Source organism: Stomoxys calcitrans, chromosome 5 (assembly GCF_963082655.1).
Source record: "Stomoxys calcitrans chromosome 5, idStoCalc2.1, whole genome shotgun sequence".
NCBI lineage: Eukaryota > Metazoa > Arthropoda > Insecta > Diptera > Muscidae > Stomoxys > Stomoxys calcitrans.
The window spans coordinates 21,634,057-21,654,370 of record NC_081556.1 but is presented as its reverse complement, the minus strand read 5'-3'; the positions used below and the strand labels follow the sequence as shown (position 1 = coordinate 21,654,370).

The window sequence follows — 20,314 nt, the reverse complement described above, 5'->3', positions numbered from 1 at the left end:
GTTTGATATTTTGTACCGCCCTATGCCTGCACGCTCACCAGCTTATGGCTTGCTTTTGGGCAAAGTTTACAATCCCAATGTAATTTGGAGAAAATTGTATTTTAATATTCAGAGGCTACATATTTTATGCACCATCAAGGATAATGTGAAATGGAATTTTCTCAAGTCTTCAAGGAGGACACTTATTACTTTTTCATTACAAAATCAACTGTGGCTAAAGAAATATTTCAACTTTGTAAGGAGTTTTGTTGAATTTCCAGCATAGCTCTTTACGGGGAACGAATAAAGCAGGGTGGAATAAACGGTTATAGACTATGTAGGGGTATTCTGTATGATACATTGATTTGTCAAACTACTGAACCTAATTGTTAGAAAGCATGGGTATTGCTGAGGCGAGGGTACGATCTGACCTCGCATCTCCCGTAAAAGGAAGGAAGAACTGATTGCTTTCAGCAAGATTTTACCGAGCAATATGTGATAGACCCTAGGCATTCCGCCTAAGGATTACGGCAGACTCTGCCTTGTTCATGATACAATAAGGCAAGCCGATGCACCATTTTATGGGAGCTATATTTAAATATGAACCGATTTTGACCACATTGGTAAGAACTGTCTGCGCAAAATTGCAAATGGATAGCATTGTACAAAGCCTGTCCGATCGAATGAATGTACACTGTATCTATGGGCCTGCAGGCAAGGTTATTAATATTCACACACAGGTATTGGATTCCTATGTGGCGTTCTACTGAAGTCTATTTATCTATTATCTAGAGACTCAACTTCCTTCTTACTCAACACCTTCTTTTACAGACCATAACTGGCCAAAGAGTGAACTCGCCTTGATAGTGGGCTACCCATTTAAACCGACTTAACTTTCTTACAAATAATCTGATTTCTATACCCTACACCACTACTGTGGTACCGAGTTGCTGTTGTTGTGTTCCATCTTTCGTCTGCTTGATTGTGTTGAGTGTCAAGACCCAGGAACTCTGCGACTAAGAAGGGGTGCGTTCTCAGGGATCTGGGTCTGAGCCGAGTGGGTCTGGCTGGGCAGTTAAACAGGTGGCGTGTATCATGAGGTACATCTTGCACGTCGGCATCAATCCTTGTTCTGTAGGAGTTGAGCCGGCAGCATCTGCCGGAACGTAATTGAGCTAGAACTACTCTCGTTTGCCGGGGGAGGTTAATTTCTTCAGGTGCAATGGGAGGCGGTCGTTCTCCAAGGACTACATTAACCCGGTAGCTATTTACCACATCTGCTAACGTGCCTGCTTGAGGAGGCCACCGTAGCTCAGAGTTTAGCATGTCCGCCTATAACGCTGAACGACTGGATTCGAATCCTGGCGAGATCATCAGAAAAAATTTTCAGTGGTGGTTTTCCCCACCTAATGCTGGCAACATTTGTTAGGTGCCATGCCATGTAAAACTTCTCTCCAAAGAGGTATCACACTGCGGTACGCCGTTCGGACTCGGCTGTGAGCTTAACTTGAATCGGACTGCACTCATTGATATGTGAGAAGTTTCCCCTGTTTTGCTACCTTGTCTGCATGAATGTTGTCTAGACCTGTTTGCCGATTGATCTAGAGGTTCTCTCTTGTAGCGTTGAACCTCACGCTCTAGATCATGTAGATTTACCTTAAGGCTTCTGGACGGTGGATATCTATCCACAAGATGATGATTTGGATGGTTTCTGCGATAACAGCCCAAAAGGTATTGCTTAGACAGCATGTAGTTATGTCTTCGCACTGGTAGGATCTTTGTCTCCTGATGGAGGTGGTCCACGCGAGAACTAAGGAGACAGCCCATCGCAGTTCGGAAGGGGGCATTCTGACAGATTTGAATATTTTTCCACTGCGTGTCATAAAGCTGAAGAGACCACACTGGCGCTGCATGATTTCACACAGAGCGGCCAATTGCTTTGTACGTGGCAACAAGGTTTCTTCGTTTAAGTGGTGCCGCCAAGTGACTTGAGCGGCCAAGGCGGTTTCTTTGTCTGCACCCCAAGTGCTGCCGGCAAGTGACTTGAGGACCTTGTTTCTACTTTAGACTTTACCGCAAATTGCTGTGGCATGTGGAATGAATGTGTAAGAGCTGTGAAATGTGACGCCAAGTATTTTGGGACACTTGATGGTCGGAATCATTTCTCCATCGACCATCACAGTCAGGTCGGTATTTAACTCACGCGTATTTGTAGTGAAAAATGTGGCTGAAGATTAGGTGGCAGATATCCTTAGATTTCTTGCAGCGAAATATGAGGCAAGTTCATTGAGGTAGACGTTCAACCTATTGCCGATGTCAACAATGGGTGGGGGTTCTGATGCCATGATCGTTCGCATATGATACGATCTCTATCGAGGTTAAACAGTGCCGGAGTTATCACCCCGCCTTGGAGAACTCCCTGTTTCACTTTACGGTGCTTTGACTTCTTATCCCTAAATTCCACAAATGACTGGTGACCACACAGCCAGTGTTTCAGGCCTGGCTAGAGGGATATGATCTCTATGCCGAGTGGAGGGGGTGGAATGGAGGATAGGTAGAGATTAAACAGTGCCGTAGATATAACCCCGCCTTGGGGAACTTTTAGTTTCACTCTACGGCGATTCGACTTCTTATCCCTAAATTCCACAAATGACTGGTGACCACACAGCCAGCGTTTCAGGCCTGGCCCGAGGGATGTGTTGGCGATGTCCTCAAATAGTTTCGCATGGGTGTTGAATGCCTTCGATAGGTCAGTGCCACGTGGGCAAATGTGTGCGTTGATGGCATGCAAAGCAATTGTTGTGTTATGCAGTCTTCGAAATCCATGTTGATGCTCGGCGAATGGAAATTCTCCTACGAAGTGGTACAGGGTATTATACTTAGTGAATTTGTTTGTGACACCCAGAAGGGGTGATAAATATACCAATCGATGCAGAATCATTTTTTGATTCGATTAAGCTATGTCCGTCCGTCTGTCTGTCTGTCTGTCCATGTTAATTTGTGTACCAAGTACAGGTCGCAATTTTTGTCCGATCGTCTTCAAATTTGGTACGGGCATCTATTTGGCCAGGTTCAGATTTGGATATAGCTCTCATATATACTCGTATATGTCCGTTCGATTTTGAGTACACAACCTGAGACATTTGTTGGTAGAAACAGCAAAAACTTTTTGCAATCTCTAAAACAAAGGTGCACTAGACGTTGGCAGAATGTGAACGGCTGTGGATAGTTTCGAAACAAAAACTGTTGTTGATTTATCAACATTTGTAGTTGATCTGATAGTATTTGTGTGTTGATTCACTTTTATGAACCAATGGCGTCAAAGACGTGTTTTCTTACTGATCTCATTAGGGTGATTGGAAAATTTAAAAAACATATTTAATTTTATTAAAACGATGGTGAATTTTTGATTTTTTTTTATGAAATTAGCATAGAATTTTCATTTTCATTATAAATTTCGCCCAATGCCAATATCCAACCCCATTATATCTTTAATATCGATTATAATGAAGTTTTAATTGCAGTTTGTAACCAAATCGTTTGCAGCTCCTTTGGGCTACATCATCAACCCAATCATTTGGCTTGTTATCGATTTCTCCCTTTTTCCCAGTGCCATCCTCAGATTATATAAGGGATTGAATTTGAATTTGAAATACGCATACACACATATACTTACACGTGCCAAGCAACTGTTCCAATTAATTGAATCTTTAAGAAGGAAATATAAACTTTAAGATTGAAAAAAGGATGCGTGGAAAACAAAGGCCACCCCAGGGCCATTAGGCAAAGGTTTAATGAGGAATTGAAAAGTGGCGACCTGCTCTTACTAATTCCCTAACAATGTCAGTTAAAAGAGATGATGTGATGCTTGTAGTATCCGAACAGAGCAACGCTTTTAGTATAACCATAATGATATATTAAATTTCCTTAGGATGCTAATCAACGTCAACATCAACATCATCACCATTGTCATTATCATAAATACTTTGATTGAGGACTTGGGTTATCCAGACGAAAAAGGCTTGAGTGAGCAGCCACTCGTCGAACATGATGGGATAAAAGAAAATCTTCTAAAATATCTCAAAATTATTCACATTGTCTTCGAAAGGCATTTGGGGAGCAATTAATGACACAGTAGAGACTAAGATGGTTGATTTATCGTTATACTTAATCAAAATCCTTTCAACGGCCGACAACACTATTTGGTTTGTGCAGAGATAGAAGTATGATGCTTTTTAGGGAAACCTTACACAAGAACAAGTAAATATGACTAAATTTTTTTCACATGAAAACACAAAAGCCATGGAAACAGATAAACCATAGTGGCCATAGCTAAATACATGGGAAAAATAAGGAATTTGGGTGTGCATGTGTGTCGTAACTATCAAGGGGTTTTAGTTTTGTTTTCACCCGAATACAAATTATGAAACTAAATACTGAAAAACAAACAAGAATTGATATTCTGGACAAAATCTATTAAAAACTTCATCAAAGTTTCATTAGCAAGAAATGATAACCAATTTTTAAAATATACTGAACAATTTGTCCAAACTTAATTTGATACATTTTTATGGAAAATGCAGCAAAATTTTGCGTTAGGTTAGGTTTGAGTGGCAGTCTGCCATCAGACTCATTTAGACGTTTTCGTCCATTGTGATACCACAGGAACATAAGAAGGAAGATGTCTTCTAGTTCCTAGCGTTGAACCATCCAGATCGCTTTAAAAAGCCCAATAACTTGCGAATGTTCACATCCGCTGAATCAGACAGGTTTTCAAAGAAATGAGAACCTAAAGTGGAACTCCTTCTAACTGCTAGTACGGAACACATACACAGAAGGTGTTCTATAGTCTCTTCTTCTTCGATGTCCTCACAGCTTCTGCAAAAGTCGTTGCTGGCGCCTTTCAGTCTGTCATGACAGGTCACTGTCCGATTAGACAGTGACCTGTCATGACGGACACAATGATTGAGACGTCAGATCTAGAAAATGTCAGCAAAGCAGTAGATCTCTTCAAGTCTAGATTAGGTCGCATAGTTTTGGAATGCTCTTTGTGAGCATCTATAATTCGTTGTCCTTCGGGCCTGGTCCTGAAAACTTAGCTTGCATGTCGCTAGAGGCATACCCACAGGGTAGTTCCTAGTCTCGCAAGCTCATCCGCTTTACAATTCCCTGGGATATCTATGTGGCCCGGCACCTAGAACAAGTGAATTTTTAACTGTTCAGCTATCTGGTTGAGAGATCTGCGACAGTCGAGGGCGGTTTCTACATTCTCCAGGGATTTAATGGCTGTCTGAGAAGATATTTGTGCCAATCGTCGTAATGACATTATATCTTAGCCAATCCACCACTTCCTTAATTGCAAGGACCTCTGCTTGATACACACTATAGTAGTCGGGTAACCTCTTCGATATGACCAGTTCTAGATCTTTAGAGTACACCCCAAAGCCCACCTGGTCGTTTAATTTGGAACCATCCGTATAGAAGTCTATGTAACTTCTGTTACCAGGGATATCGTAGTTCCAATCGGTTCTATCAGGAATAGTGGTACAGTAATTTTTATTAAAAATCGGCTCAGGTAGGTTGTAATCCACACTGCCTGAAACTTTGGATATTGTATCAAGGATAACACAGTAGCCGCCACTTGACCAACGAGAAAGCTCCCTTAAACTTACGGCAGTGGTCGCTGCAATTTGGGTAGCCACAATTTCCAGAGGCATAAGCTTTAAATTCAGCTTTAGCTTTAAATTCAGTTCATCAGATGGTGTCGTCCTCAGTGCGGCTGTGATGCACAAACAAGCCATCCTTTAGATCCGGTTAACTATTGAGCAGTAGGTGGACTTGTAAAGAAAGTTTTGAGTTACTTAGAAGAATCATTTAAAATCTAACTTTTATAAAAAGTTCAACAAACAATTCTGTTTCAAGTTTTTAGCCTCCCAGCGGCGGAAAGAGGAATGCCTGCAAAGAAGTCTGGAGGCATTCCAAAGACATACGCGCTCGCTTTCAAATTTCACTTCTTCTGTTAGCACTTTTATAAGCCATGTTGAAAGAGTGCGTAAATAAAGCCTTCTAAAATACCGTTTTTTACCATTTTTCCTTATTAGTGCTACCTTTTGCCGCCAGTAGGGTTTTTTTACATTAAGTTATGGTCCGATTCGGACCATAATTGAATTGAATGTTGGAGACCAGTAGAAGTCATTGTGTAAAATTTCAGCCAAATCAAATAAGAATTGCGCCTTTAAGGGTCTCAAGAAGTACGTGGGATGCAATCTGCCAACTGACAGCTCTATCGTAAAGCTTGACATTTTTGAGGTAATACATTGATAATACATTTTGACATACGAGCGCTATTTGTGTTGTTTACAGCAAAAGATTCATCTCTCCCAAAAAATGGAATTAAATCGTGAACATTTTCGTGCGATTATTTTCAACGTCGATTAACTCAGAAACAGTGCATCGATGAACTTAATTAAATTTTTGGCGATGAAGCTCCAAAATCAGTAGTTTTTCCAAAAACCATTGATGCTGTGGGCCAACTGATATTGCAAGAACGTTATATGACCTTTCGTGAGATTGAGACAATCTTAGTGGGACCAGCATACATTCAATATTGCAATATTGAACATTTGACCGTCAAAAAAAATTGTTCGCGTTGGATCCCACTCAATTTGTCAATCGCTAAAAAAAAGGCTCGTGTCGATTTGTCGAAAGAAATGCGGTGCTTCGAAACACGTCTATAAGATCGTGACAGCTGATGAATCGTGGATTTATGCGTATGAGCCTGAAAGTAAACAGCAGTCAACTGTATGGGTGTTTAAAGATGAGCCAAATTCAACAAAAGTTGTTAGCGCACGAAGCACTTCTAAGCAAATGATCGCCTGTTTTTCGGAAAACTGGACATTTCGCAATCGTACCATTAGAACAAAGTAGAAACACGTCATGCCAAATTTCACAAAAATCGGATAGGAGTTGCGCCCTGTAGAAGCTCAAGAAGACAAGACCCCAGATCGGTTTATATGACAGCTTTATCAGGTTATAGATCGATTTCAACCATACTTAGCATAGTTGTTGGAAATCAAAACAAAACACCTCATGCAAAATTTCGGTCAAATCGGATAGGAATTGCGCTTTCTAGTGGCTCAAGAAGTCAATATTCAAGATCGGTTTATATGGCAGCTATATCAGGTTCTTGATCGTTTTGGACCGTACATGGCACAGTTGTTTAAAGTCATACCAAAACACCTCGTGCAAAATTTCAACCATATGGGAGGAAAATTGAGGCTTCCAGGGGCTCAAGAAGTTAAATCGGGAGATCGGTTTATATGGAAGCTATATCAGTTTCTTGACCGATTTGGGCCGTACTTAGCAGTTGTTGGAAGGCATAACAGAACACTACGTGCAAAATTTCAGCCAAATCGGATAAGAATTGCGCCCCTTAGTGGCTCAAGACATCAAGATCCAAGATCGGTTTATATGGCAGCTATATTAAAATATGGACCGATATGGTCCATTTACAATCTCAACTGACCTACACTAATAAGAAGTATTAGCACCAAATTCAAACGGCTAGCTTTACTCCTTTGAAAGTTTGCGTTCTTTCGACAGACAGACGGACGGACATGGCTAGATCGACTTAAAATGTCATGACGATCTTAGACAAATATTTAGAGGAGTTGCAAACAGAATGACGAAATTAGTATACCCCCATCCTATGATAGAGGGTACAACAATTGTATATTTTTAGAACAAACAGCATCGTCTTTTGCTTCCGTCGACAGTCATTATATTTTGCCTTATCTTGGAAATTAGTTATGAGTATACTCTTACTCTGTGTTTGGGTTATACTCACACCCAATATATTCATGCCTAGAGTATGGAACCCATAAAAAGAGCATTTTCAATCGATTTCGATGAAATGTGGAACAGTTGAATTTCGTCCAGATCGGACCATATTTGGATATAGCTGTCACATAGACCGATCTCCCGATATAGAGCACATAAACGAAGCATTTTTCATCCGATTTCGATGAAATTTAAAACTGTGAGTTTTAATAGACCACTACACCTTTTTGTTGAATGTGGTCCAGATCGGACCATATTTGGATATAGCTGTTAAATACGCTCATAGAAAAAAGTTTGCTGAAAATATCAAACACTGTCTGCTGAATGAGCTGCTATTGTAGCAGTAGTTCTGCTATTACAGCAGTAGTACTGCAATCTTAGAGTAGCAGGCTTACTGCTGAAATGTCTGTTGTTTGCTGAAAATTACTGCTGTTTAATTATGAAGGGGATGTTAGAAAAAAAATAGAACACATATGTAAATATATGTCTCAGTGGATGTTTATAATCACGACTGGATGCATACTTTCCATAAAATTTTTTCTTTAAATTTAGATACAAAAGGAGGCCATGCCAGTCATGCACACATTAGTAGAGCAATAACAAAAATCGCCATATTTCGAAATGTATACCAATGGATGGATCAGGTAGCTTCTCTACAGTAATATTCTACAAATTAAAATCATTTCTTCCAACAAAATTTTTAAAAAAATTCTAAAAAATGCCTTAAGTAATCAAAACAATTAACAAGCAACCATAAAAAGTAAAATACAAATTTTTTCAGCAGACTTGTGTACTCAAAACAGTAGATTTTCGTAGTTGAAATAGCAGTAAGAAATGTTTGCTGAAACAACAGCAATGTCTTCTTTCCCATTTTCAGCAGACAAAAACTGTTGTGTTAGCAAATATTTTTGCTGTTATGAATAACAAATTTGGTTGAGTGTACACCGACCTCCCGATATAGAGTATTGAGCCCATAAACGAAGCATTTTTCATTCGATTTCGATGAAATTTGAAACAGTGAGTTTTGGTAGACCTCTACAACTTTTGGAATTTTTTTCCGATTTGACTGAAAATTTGTATGTAGTGTTTTGTTACGACTTCCAACCACTTTGCCAAATACGGTCCAATCGTTTAATAAACTGATATAGCCGCCATATAAACCGATCTCCCAAAGGTTTTTCAGCAGACTTGTGTGCTCAAAACAGTAGATTTTCGTAGTTGAAATAGCAGTAAGAAAGGTTTGCTGAAACAACAACAATGTCTGCTTTCCCATTTTCACCAGACAAAAACTATTGTGTTAGCAAATATTTTTGCTGTTATGAATAACAAATTTGGTTGAATGTAGACCGACCTCCCTATATAGAGTATTGAGCCCATAAACGGATCATTTTTCATCCGATTTCGATGAAATTTGAAACAGTGAGTTTTTCTACAACTTTTGTTAAATTTTTTCCGATTTGACTGAAAATTTGCATGTAGTGTTCTATTACGACTTCCAACAACTTTGCCTAGTACGGTTTAAATAAGCATATAAACCGAGTTCCCGATTTGATTTCTTAAGGCATGTCAGTTCGCAATTTTTGTCCCCTTTGGCTAACTGTGCCAAGTACGGTCCGAATCGGTCTATAAACTCATATAGCTCCCATATAAACCGATATCCTGGTTGAACTTCTTGAACTCTCGATCATCCTTTTTCGGATCCTAGAAGCTTTAATTTTTGCTGGTTTGACAGAAGTATGGTATGGAGAATAAAAATATGCCCTACAACTAAATTTAGTTTGTATAAATTTTTAGCAGAATCCATGGTGGAGGGTTCCCAAGATTCGACCCGTCCAAACTTAGCACTTTTTTCTTTTACTCAGATGGATTTACACTCTATAAACTTGGACTGCACATCAAATCAGTGTTAAGTTATAAATTTTTAGCAGAATCCATGGTGGAGGGTTCCCAAGATTCGACCCGTCCAAACTTAGCACGTTTTTCTTTTACTCAGATGGATTTACACTCTATAAACTTGGACTGCACATCAAATCCGAAACGATGATCTGTTTTTTATACCCTCCACCATAGGATGGGGGCTATACTTATGTCGTCATCCTGTTTGTAACTATTCGAAATATTCGTCTGAGACCCCATAAAGTATATATATTCTTTATCGTCGCGGCATTTTATGTCAATCTAGCCATGTCCGTCCGTCCGTCTGTCTGTCGAAAGCACGCTAACTTCCGAAGGAGTAAAGCTAGCCGCTTGAAATTTTGCATAAATACTTCTTATTAGTGTAGGTCGGTTGGAATTATAAATGGGCCATATCGGTACATGTTTTGATATAGCTGCCATATACACCGATCTTGGGTCTTGACCTCTTGAGCCTCTAGAGAGCGCAATTCTTATCCGATTGGAATGAAATTTTGCATGAGATGTTTTGTTATGATATCCAACAACTGCCAAGTATGGTTCAAATCGGTCCATAACCGGATATAGCTGGCATATAAACCGATTTTGGGTCCTGACTTCTTGAGCCTCTATAGGACGCAATTCTTATCCGATTTTAATGAAATTTTGCACGAAGTATTTTGTAATGATATCCAACAACTAAGTATGGTTCAAATCGGTTCATAACCTGATATAGCTGTCATATAAACAGATCTGGGGATTTGACTTCTTGAGCTTCTAGCGGGCGCAATTCCTATCCGATTTGGCTGAAATTTTGCATGACATATTTTATTCTTACTTTCAACAACTGTGTCGAATAAGGTCCAAATCGGTTCATAACCTGATATAGCTGTCATATAAACCGATCTTGGGTCTTGATTTCTTAAGCCTCTAGAGTGCGCAATTCTTATCCGATTGGAATGAACTTTTGTACGACGGATCCTCTCATGACCATCAACATACGTGCTTGTTACCATCAACATACGTGCTTATATAATCGATCTCTCTATTTTACTTCTTGAGCCCCCAAAGGGCGCAATTCTTATTCGAATTGGCTGACATTTTACACAGGTCTCCAACGTATAATTTAGTTGTGGTCCAAACCGGATCATATCTTTATATCGCACTAATAGCAGAGCAAATCTTTTCTTATATCCTTTTTTGCCTAAGAAGAGATGCCGGGAAAAGAACTCGACAAATGCGATCCATGGTGGAGGGTATATAAGATTCGCCCAAGGCCGAACTTAGCACGCTTTTACTTGTTCTTTTTTTTTTAATTTCTCACACTGCCAGGTAGTTGATTTTTCTTATTTTTCAAGAAAAATTTCTTAATGTGCAAGAAAAAATCCAACTAATTTAGTTATATAACGTGAAAAAAAAAACAATTTCTTTCTCCCACACTTCGCAATAAAAGCAATTTCGTAAATTCGCCTCTAATCCCTTGATTTAACGCAACTTTTACTATCAGAAATCATTCAATTTCATATCCTTTGACTTCCTGGGTATAGGTCATGTAAAATCTTCCCAACACATATATACACATCTACACGAATACATGTCAGCACAACTTCGATGATAGTAAAGCACTTCCATGCTGTGTGGCCTAAGTTAAGTAAATCCTTTAGTAAAACAGTTCAATCGTCAGTCCTTGAAGCTTAGTCCTAACCTTACTTACCCCTTAACATCTCATTTCTCATGAGCTCCTATAAATTGTAAGAAAATACCCAGTCAACCAAAAAAACAGAAAAATTTGAAGAGAAAAATGAACAGCCACAGCAATGAAAAGCACGGGCAGATTGAAATAATAATGACTGAAAGGGTTAAAGACAAAAACAATAAGCTATAAATGAGCTGAAAAACATAATACAAGTCAAGAAGAAGAAAAATCCTTCTTCCCACCAGCAGAGGCAGCAGCAACAACAACAAATGCTAAATTAATGTCCAAAAGGATAAACAGACACACAAAAGCACTTTGGCCAGAGTTTGAAAGGCGGCAACGTTAAGGAGGACTGTCTTGAAGTCGATTAAGTTGCCTGTGAAGAAGTTGCCCCAATAATGGGCGGCTTTTATTTGCTAGCAGAGGCGTCTTTGGCCTTGTCACAAAGACAAGTAATGATGACGGGCGTAGATATATCAACTGATGCTACATTTCATATTTCAGCCTTCACTTTTTTCCCACATAGACTACTTTAGCTCGCATATCCTTTCCTGCTTATGAATTTGTCTTTTCCATTGGATAAATAAAATGTCTCATTAAAGCTTCGTCAAAAAAATCTTGCCTGTTTTCTTTTGCCTTTGAAATGCCCATACTCTTAGGAACTTGACGAGCCGACGAAGTGCCTGTAGTGTCTATGGTGTAAGGATGATGTGCAATGGAAACCAGAAAATGGTATTACTTTCATTTAATTTTTTAATAATCTCTTGAGAGGCTTTAATTTTAGTGCCATTGCTAATGAAACTCACTCACATTTATCAACATTTACACAAAGTTTATGGCAGTGAAAAAATTTCCCAGTCGAAGCTAAAAAAACCCTACAACAGTTTGTTGATGAACCAACAATTACATAATGCAACAGCCGTTTTTGGCACAATAATGTGAAGAAAAAGGAACCGAGACAAGGAGAAGTCTCTTTATCAGTGTTAAGCTATCTGTATTCAATGTGCTAGTTCGTATTGAAGGGAAAAGTCAATGGCTTCCAAATTCATTTTGGCAAATTCGAAAATTTGTGTGTACGAGAAGAAGAAGTATGACACATAGATATCACTTAAAGTTAAGGTCAAGGGGAGCCAACTATATAATACCCTACACCGAGTCTACCTATTACATTTAATAAATAGAACCCATGTCTAAATCTTGTCAGACTTAAATTTTCTACACTTACTGAAGTACAAATAGAACATCGACATGTTTTTAGAATAGGACCCAAATTCTTGCTACAGCAGTTTTAAAGGCGAATATCGGCTAAAAAAAATATGGGGCTATAAATAAATCTGGACCGATTTTGAAGTCCAAACCTCATGTCAAGATTGGACTAAAATGCAGGGTTCTACAGGCCATATCGGATGAAAGATATATATGGGAGCTATATTAAATTCTGATCTGATTTTCATTAAATTTGGAAAAGGTATTAGGGCGATGTGTTAAGATATTTCGAATAAAGCTATTGGTCTGAAATTTGCATAAAAGGCTTCTAGTGGGTAAAAAACACCATTACAAAAAAGTCATAACCATTGGCCAATGTTTAGGTATAGTCTTCATATAGCGGTACCGCACAAGATTACCAATTTTGAAGGGTTTGATGGTATTTTTCAACAAATGTTGCTGTAATTTGGCCATATTTAGATCGGATGTCGGGAGTCTTAAAATACATCATTGTAATATATAAAGATTATATATGGGCTTCAGTAAAGGTTCTGGTCGGCAGATCGGTCTATATGGCAGCAATCTTTTATATAACAAGTAAAAGGGTGCTAAGTTCGGCCTTGCCGAATCTTATATACCCTCCACCATGGATCGCATTTTTCTTTCCTTCCCCGGTATCTCTAGATAGTCCAACAATCTACAGCTATACAATCTGAGCTATGTCAGGTTATGGTCCGGTTTGGACCATAATCGAATTGAATGTTAAAGATCATAGTAGAAGTCATAGTGTAAAATTTCAGCCAATTCGAATAAGAATTGCTTCCTTAAGGGGCTCAAGGAGTAAAATAGGGAGATCGGTCTATATAGACGGGATTCAGACCATATCTGACACGTATACTGCAGGTTATGGGAAAAGTCGTTGTACAAAATTTCAGCCAAATCGGGAAATAATTGCACCCTCTAATAGCTCAAAAACTGAAGATCTCAGATAGTTTTATATGTCAGCTATATCGGGTTATGAACCGATATCAACTATAATCACAGTTGATATCGTTATGTTCGAAGTCATAACAAAACACGCCATGCAAAATTTCAGCCAAATCGGGCCCACCAGACGCTCAAGAACTCAAGATCCCAGATCGGTTTATATGTTAGCTATATCAGGTTATGGACCGATTTGAACCATATTTAGTACAGTTGTTGGAAGTCATCACAAAACACGTCATGCAAAATTTCATCCAAATCGGATAGAAATTGCGCCCTCCAGAGGCTCAAGAAATCAAGACCCCCGTTGAAAGTCATAACCAAAAGCGTCGGGCAAAGCCAAATCGGATAAGAATTGGGCCCTTTAGTAGCTCAAGAAGTCAAGATCATATATCAGGTTATAGACCGATTTCAACCATACTCAGCACAGTTGGAGGAAATCGTAAAAAAACACTTCTAAAAAAATTTCAGCCAAATCGGATAAGAATTGCGCCCTCTAGTGGTTCAAGAAGTCAAGATCGGTTTATATGCCAGCTATGTCAAAACATAGGCCGATATGGCCCATTTACAATCCCCGACCTACACTAATAAGAAGTATTTGTGCAAAATTTCAAACTAGCTTTACTCCTTCGAAAGTTACGGTGCTTTCGACAGACAGACGGACGGACATGGCTAGATCGACTTAAAATGTCATGACGATCGAGAATATATATTATACTCTATGGGGTCTTAGACGCATATTTCGAGGTGTTGCAAACAGAATGACGAAATTAGTATACCCCCATCCTAAGGTGGAGGATATAAAAATTTACTATATACCCCATTGGCTTTTATGTGAAAAATCAGAAATATAGCTTAGCGCCATAGCCTTTCACAATACATAGTTACAAACACACACCCCTCTCCCCCTCCCCTCACCACACATTGGGAGGAAATTCTACTCATGAATAATTCGAATTCAATTAATTAAGAAAAATGTAAGATTTCATATTTATACAGCATAAAACCTCTACAAATCCCATATGGAAATCAAACTGAATTAAACACATTTGTTTGTCTACAACTGGTGGTTCCATTTAACTTTGAAGTCTTGTCAATATTAACATAATTATATAATATTAGAATAAATACAATACTCAGATAAGCATTAGGGTGGAACTGCAGGTAAAAATATAGGACATGTTGAATTTCTATGGCATAATTATGAAAATGCCAAAAATTATTGCAAATTTGTCTATGAACATTACATTAAGAAACAGGGGCAAACTTCTTACATAACAATGAGTGCTGTCCGTTTCAAGTTTAAGCTGAATGATAAGGGGCCTCCTGTTGATAGCCGAGCCCGAACGGCGTGCCGCAGTGCGACACCTATTTAGGGAAGAAGTTTCTACAGGGGATAACCCACGTTGAATATTTTTTCTGATGTTCTCGCCAGGATTCCAATCCAGGCGATCAGTGTCATAGGCGGACATGCTAACCTTTGCGATACGGTGGCTTCCTTAAATTATAGTTAGCCAAATAAAATTGTGCCAATTTTTGAAAACCAAATAAAATTGTCCAAGTCGAATCTTGGGAACACACCACCATGAATTCCATTTTACACAAATTAATTGGATTGGAAAATTGTTTTAATATACCCAGCACCATAGGATGGGGTTATAATAGTCTAGTCATTCAGTTGGTAACATCTTGAAATATTAATCTAGGACCCCCTAAAGTATATAAATCCTTGATCGTCTCGACATCCTGAGTTGATTTAGCCAGGTCCGTCCGTCTAAATCACGAAGCGGTCCAAATTTCAAGCTGGCCGCTTGAAATTTTGGACGTATACTTTATATGGATGTAGGTCGTTGGTGATTTAAAATGGGTCACATCGATTCAGATTTGGATATAGCTCTCCATATAAACCGATCTCCCCATTTGAATACTTGTGCCTCTGCATGCCTTTTGCATGCAGTGATCTGTTATGACTTCCGACAACTATGCTAAGTAACCGTCCAAATCGGTCAAGAACCTGATATAGCTACCACATAAACCGATCTTCCGATTTAGCTACTTGAGCCCCTGGAAGCCTCAATGTTCATCCGATTTGACTGAAATTGTGCACAGAGTGTTCTGTTATGGCTTCCAACATCTATGCTAAGTAACCGTTCAAATCGGTCAAGAACCTGATATAGCTACCATATAAACCGATCTTCCGATTTGACTACTTGAGCCCCTGGAAGCCTCAATGTTCATCCGATTTGACTGAAATTGTGCACAGAGTGTTCTGTTATGTCTTCCAACAACTGTGCCAAGTACGATCTAAGTCGCTATATAACCTGATGGGTCACATCGATTCAGATTTGGATATAGCTCCCACACAAACCAATCTCCAGATTTGACTTTTTGAACCCCTGGAATCCGCAATTTTTTGTCCGATTTGGCTCACGTGTGGCTTTCGTGTGCTTGAGCCACGATTTCCACGAAGGAAATCTGGTAACTGACACAGCTAACATGCTGAGAATATGGAAAGAACATTTTACCCAACTGCTAGTGTCCGACATTGGCGGCGAAGAGGATACCGCAGAACTAATCAATGGTGATGGTATAGAATGTTTACCTGCTAGTCAGAATGAAGAATAACAACAAGGCAGCAGGAGCCGACGGGTTACGCGCTGAACTATTGGCGACACGCTGAAAAGGCTTATGCATCAGCTTATCTTCGCAATATGGATAGAAGAATGGATACCCGATGATTGGAACATCAGCATACTATGTCCCGTAAACAAGAAATAAGTCTCCTCCCCATCGTATACAAGATACTCCCGAGTGTAATCGGCCCCTATCTATGCGGCTTTAGACATGGTAAATCCACCCTGGACCAGATATTCACACTGCGCCACATCCTGGAAAAGACCCGAGAATCAACACCTATCATCTCTTTGTTGACTACAAAGCCGCCTTCGATACTGCGTTCAAAGGTATTTCAAGCCATGTCTGAGTTTGGTATCCATGCAAAATTAATATGACTCTGCAGGATGACACTTGCTGATACGCATTCATCAGAAAGATTAGGAAAGAATCTCTCGGAACCATTTAATACCAAACGAGGTCTCAGACAAGGAGACAGTCTATCGTGTGATCTCTTTCATATACTGCTGGAGAAGATTATGCGAGATGCAGATGTGAATAGATATGGCACACTAATCACAACAGAACACATGCTACTCGCCTATGCCGACGACATCGACATCATAGGTCGGTCACCGGAAGTAGTATTTGAGCAAAAGCAGGAATATTTGAGAAGAAGTGTTTAAAATTTCTGTTATATCTTCATCAGCTTCTTAGAGAAAAATACTATGAAATTTCAAAATTTTATTGAAAATTTTTCTCAAAGATTAAATTTTTTAAACTTATTTCAAAAGCAAATTTTTCATTTTTCCCAACAAAAAATTATAACAAAATATTTTCAAAATAGAGTTCAATTAAAATATTTGCCTTCAGAGCCAACAAATTGGCTTTCTAAAACCGATTTAGTGAACACATGTTAAGTCTTCTAAAAATATGTCCACAACCAAGTATTGTTTAGCAAGAAGAAGTTGGTAAATAGTACTGGAATCTGTTGAATTCAATTTATTTCATAATAACCTTTAGAAGTCTGATAAGCCAGGATAATAACATCCAATTTACTGTTCGAACATCCAACCCAATACACTTGTCCTTATGTACAATGCGGCGATATGTGAAAATGTCTGCTTTTATTTGTGTTTGTGTTGGTAATACCATGTATGTATGGGTGTAAGTGTCTAATTGGGATTTGCCAGCAAATGAAAGGGAAGATAGAATGAAATTGTTTTTGATTAACATCTGTTTGTTTGTATTTTCAGAAAGATGATAACCCAAATAAACTTAAATACCTCCTTCCTAGCGTACGGCAATAACAAAAACAAGCATAGAAAACAAAATAAAAAGAAAAACACCATGGAAAGATGAAAGCAAGCAAACATAGCCTCAGACAATAAGACATACCAAAGGTCCCGACATGAAGGAGGATGTGTATTCCATTCTTACTAACCCATACACGTATTTCTCACTCCTAGAAATAAACATTTGCACATAAGGACAAGGAAGACAACCCAACAAACATGCCGCCACAACGATAACAACAGCAAGGAACTTAACATAAGCAAGAATGTGGCTGTCAGGAGAATGGTGTGTAAAAGGGGGAGCAGCCTCGTGACAGCGACTGTGACAGTGACAGTCTTTAACCCATGGACAAATATGAAAAGATGAGAATACATAAAGTGAAAAGGTTTAAATAGCACGGCCAAAATTCCTTTTGCTATCCTTTTTTGTTCCTACACATCTAGGATGTTGCGTACACTTGTCCTTAACATAATCAAAGGAACATTGTACGAATGACAACACAAACAGCTATAACAGAAAGATGCAGCATCGACAAAATCTCACAGTTTCTGGGAAAAAAATTACGCTTAAGGGTTGCCATTTGCTGGCTAGAATGAAGGTAGCTGCCAACAGGGATGATGTGTTCCTCGTGGTGGGTAGTCGATTTTCTTGTACCATTGAGAACCTCCCGATTCGTAAAAAATTCAAAAAATCCAGAATAAAATTAGTTTGGACCATAGTTACATGCATTATATTTTTGTAAAATTGACAGATAACATGATATATAACAAGTAAAAGCCTAAAAAGTACGGCCGGGCCGAGTTTTATATACCCTCCACCATGGATCGCATTTGTCAAGTTCTTTGAATGACTTTTTTCAAATAGAAAAACCCAACCTCCAAAATTTCAATCAAATCGAGTAATAATTGCGCCCTCCAGAGGCTCAAAATTCAAACTGGGAAATCGGTTTATATGGCAACTATATCAGATTATATACCGATTTAGACCATACTTGACACAGTTGTTGGAAGTCATACCAAAACGATGTATGGAAAATTTCAACCACATTGGGTAAGAATTGCACCCTCTAGAAGCCTAAGAAGTATAATCGAGAGATCGGTTTATATGGGGGCTATATTGGGATATGGACTCTGATTTAGAACATACATGAAACAGTTGTTGAAAATCAAAATAAAACACTTCATGCAAAATTTCGGCCATATCGGATAAGAATTGCGCCCTCTAAAAGCTCAAGAAGTCAAGATCCCAAGATCGGTTTATATGACAGCTACATCAGGTTATCAACCGATTTCAACAATACTTGGCACAGTTGGAAGTCATAACAAAACACGTCATGCAAAATTTCAGCCAAATCCGATGCGAATTACGCCCTCTGGAGGCTCATGAAGTCTAATCGGCAGACGGTTTATATGAACTTGTTGTTTGGTTCTAACGTTGCACTTTTTCTCCATAGCAGATCTCAGAACTACTGAGACGTAAGTAAGTATTGGTTTAATTACGCTTCTGTAGAGCCAGTAGACTATCCTCGGATTCAGGCCCCATTTCGTTTGCAACACCTCGATATATTGATCTAAGACCCTATGAAGTACATATATTCTTGATCGTCTTGATATTCTGAATTCATCTAGCCATGTCTGTCCGTCGGTCTGTTGAAATCACGATAGCGTTCGAACGATAGAAGACATCCGCTTAAAATTTGTTGTATCTTACTGTTGTTGTTGTATTTGTGTGTTGCGTTTGTCTGCCTGGTTCTAGTGAGTATCCAGATCCAGGAAATCTGCAACTTTTGTGGAGAGCGTCCAGAGCGATCGGGTTATGAGTCGAGTGGGTCTGGCTGAGCAGTTAAACAGGTGATGTATGTCAATTTCTTCAGGTGCAATGGGAGGTGATCGTTCTCCTAGGATCACATTCACCCGGTAGCTATTCGCCGCATCTGCTATCGTGCCTGCATGAATGTTGTCTAGATCCGCTTGATATGCCCCTTGATTTAGAGGTTCTCTCTAACAGCGCTGGACCTCTCGCTCTAAATCATGTAGAACTACCTTAAGGCTTCTGGGCGGTGGATACCTATCCACAAGGTCATGCTTTGGATTGTCCCTGGGATAATAACACAGAAGGTATTGCGTAGACAGCATGTAGTTATGTTTTTCCACGGGTAGGATCTTTGTCTCCTCACTGAGGTGAGAACTGGAGAGACAACCCTTCGCTGTTCGAAGAGCAGCATTCCGACAGATCTCAATATTATTCCACCACAGATCGACCAATTGCTTTGTACGTGGTCTAGAAGGTTTCTTTGTCAGCACCCCAAGTGCTACCGGCAAGTGACTTGAGGACCTTGTTTCTATTTCTGACCTTAATTCAAATTGGAGTGCCATGTGAGAAGAATGTGTAAAAGCTGCCAAATGTGACACCAAGTATTTTGGGACACTTGATGGTCGGAATAGTTACTCCGTCAACTATAACATTCAGCTCCTTTACTACTTGATGCGTGTATGTCGTGTCTCTTCCAGTGAGATCAGCGGCAAGTTCGTTGAGGTAACCTTTTACAGATTTCAACAATGGGTGGGAGGCCTGATGCGATGATCGTACAATCGTATCGCATATGATACGATCTCTATGCCCGCCAGGTGAAGATGAAATGAAGGATTGGTAGAGAATAAACAGTGCCAGAGATATCACCTCGCCATTGGGAACTCCCTGTTTCACTTAACGGTGTTTCGACTTCAAATATGCAAATTTGCCTCTCGAACATTCCATTAAAGAAAAGGGGCAAGCTTCTCACATAGTAATGAGTGCCGTCCGATTCAA

At 39.2% G+C, this 20,314-nt stretch overlaps 1 protein-coding gene across 1 annotated transcript in view; it reads right to left on the bottom strand.

Moving 5' to 3' along the window:
- LOC106088162 (mucin-5AC) overlaps positions 1-20,314 on the bottom strand; it is a 77,077-nt gene that overhangs the window by 13,106 nt on the left and 43,657 nt on the right. The window lies entirely within an intron of this gene.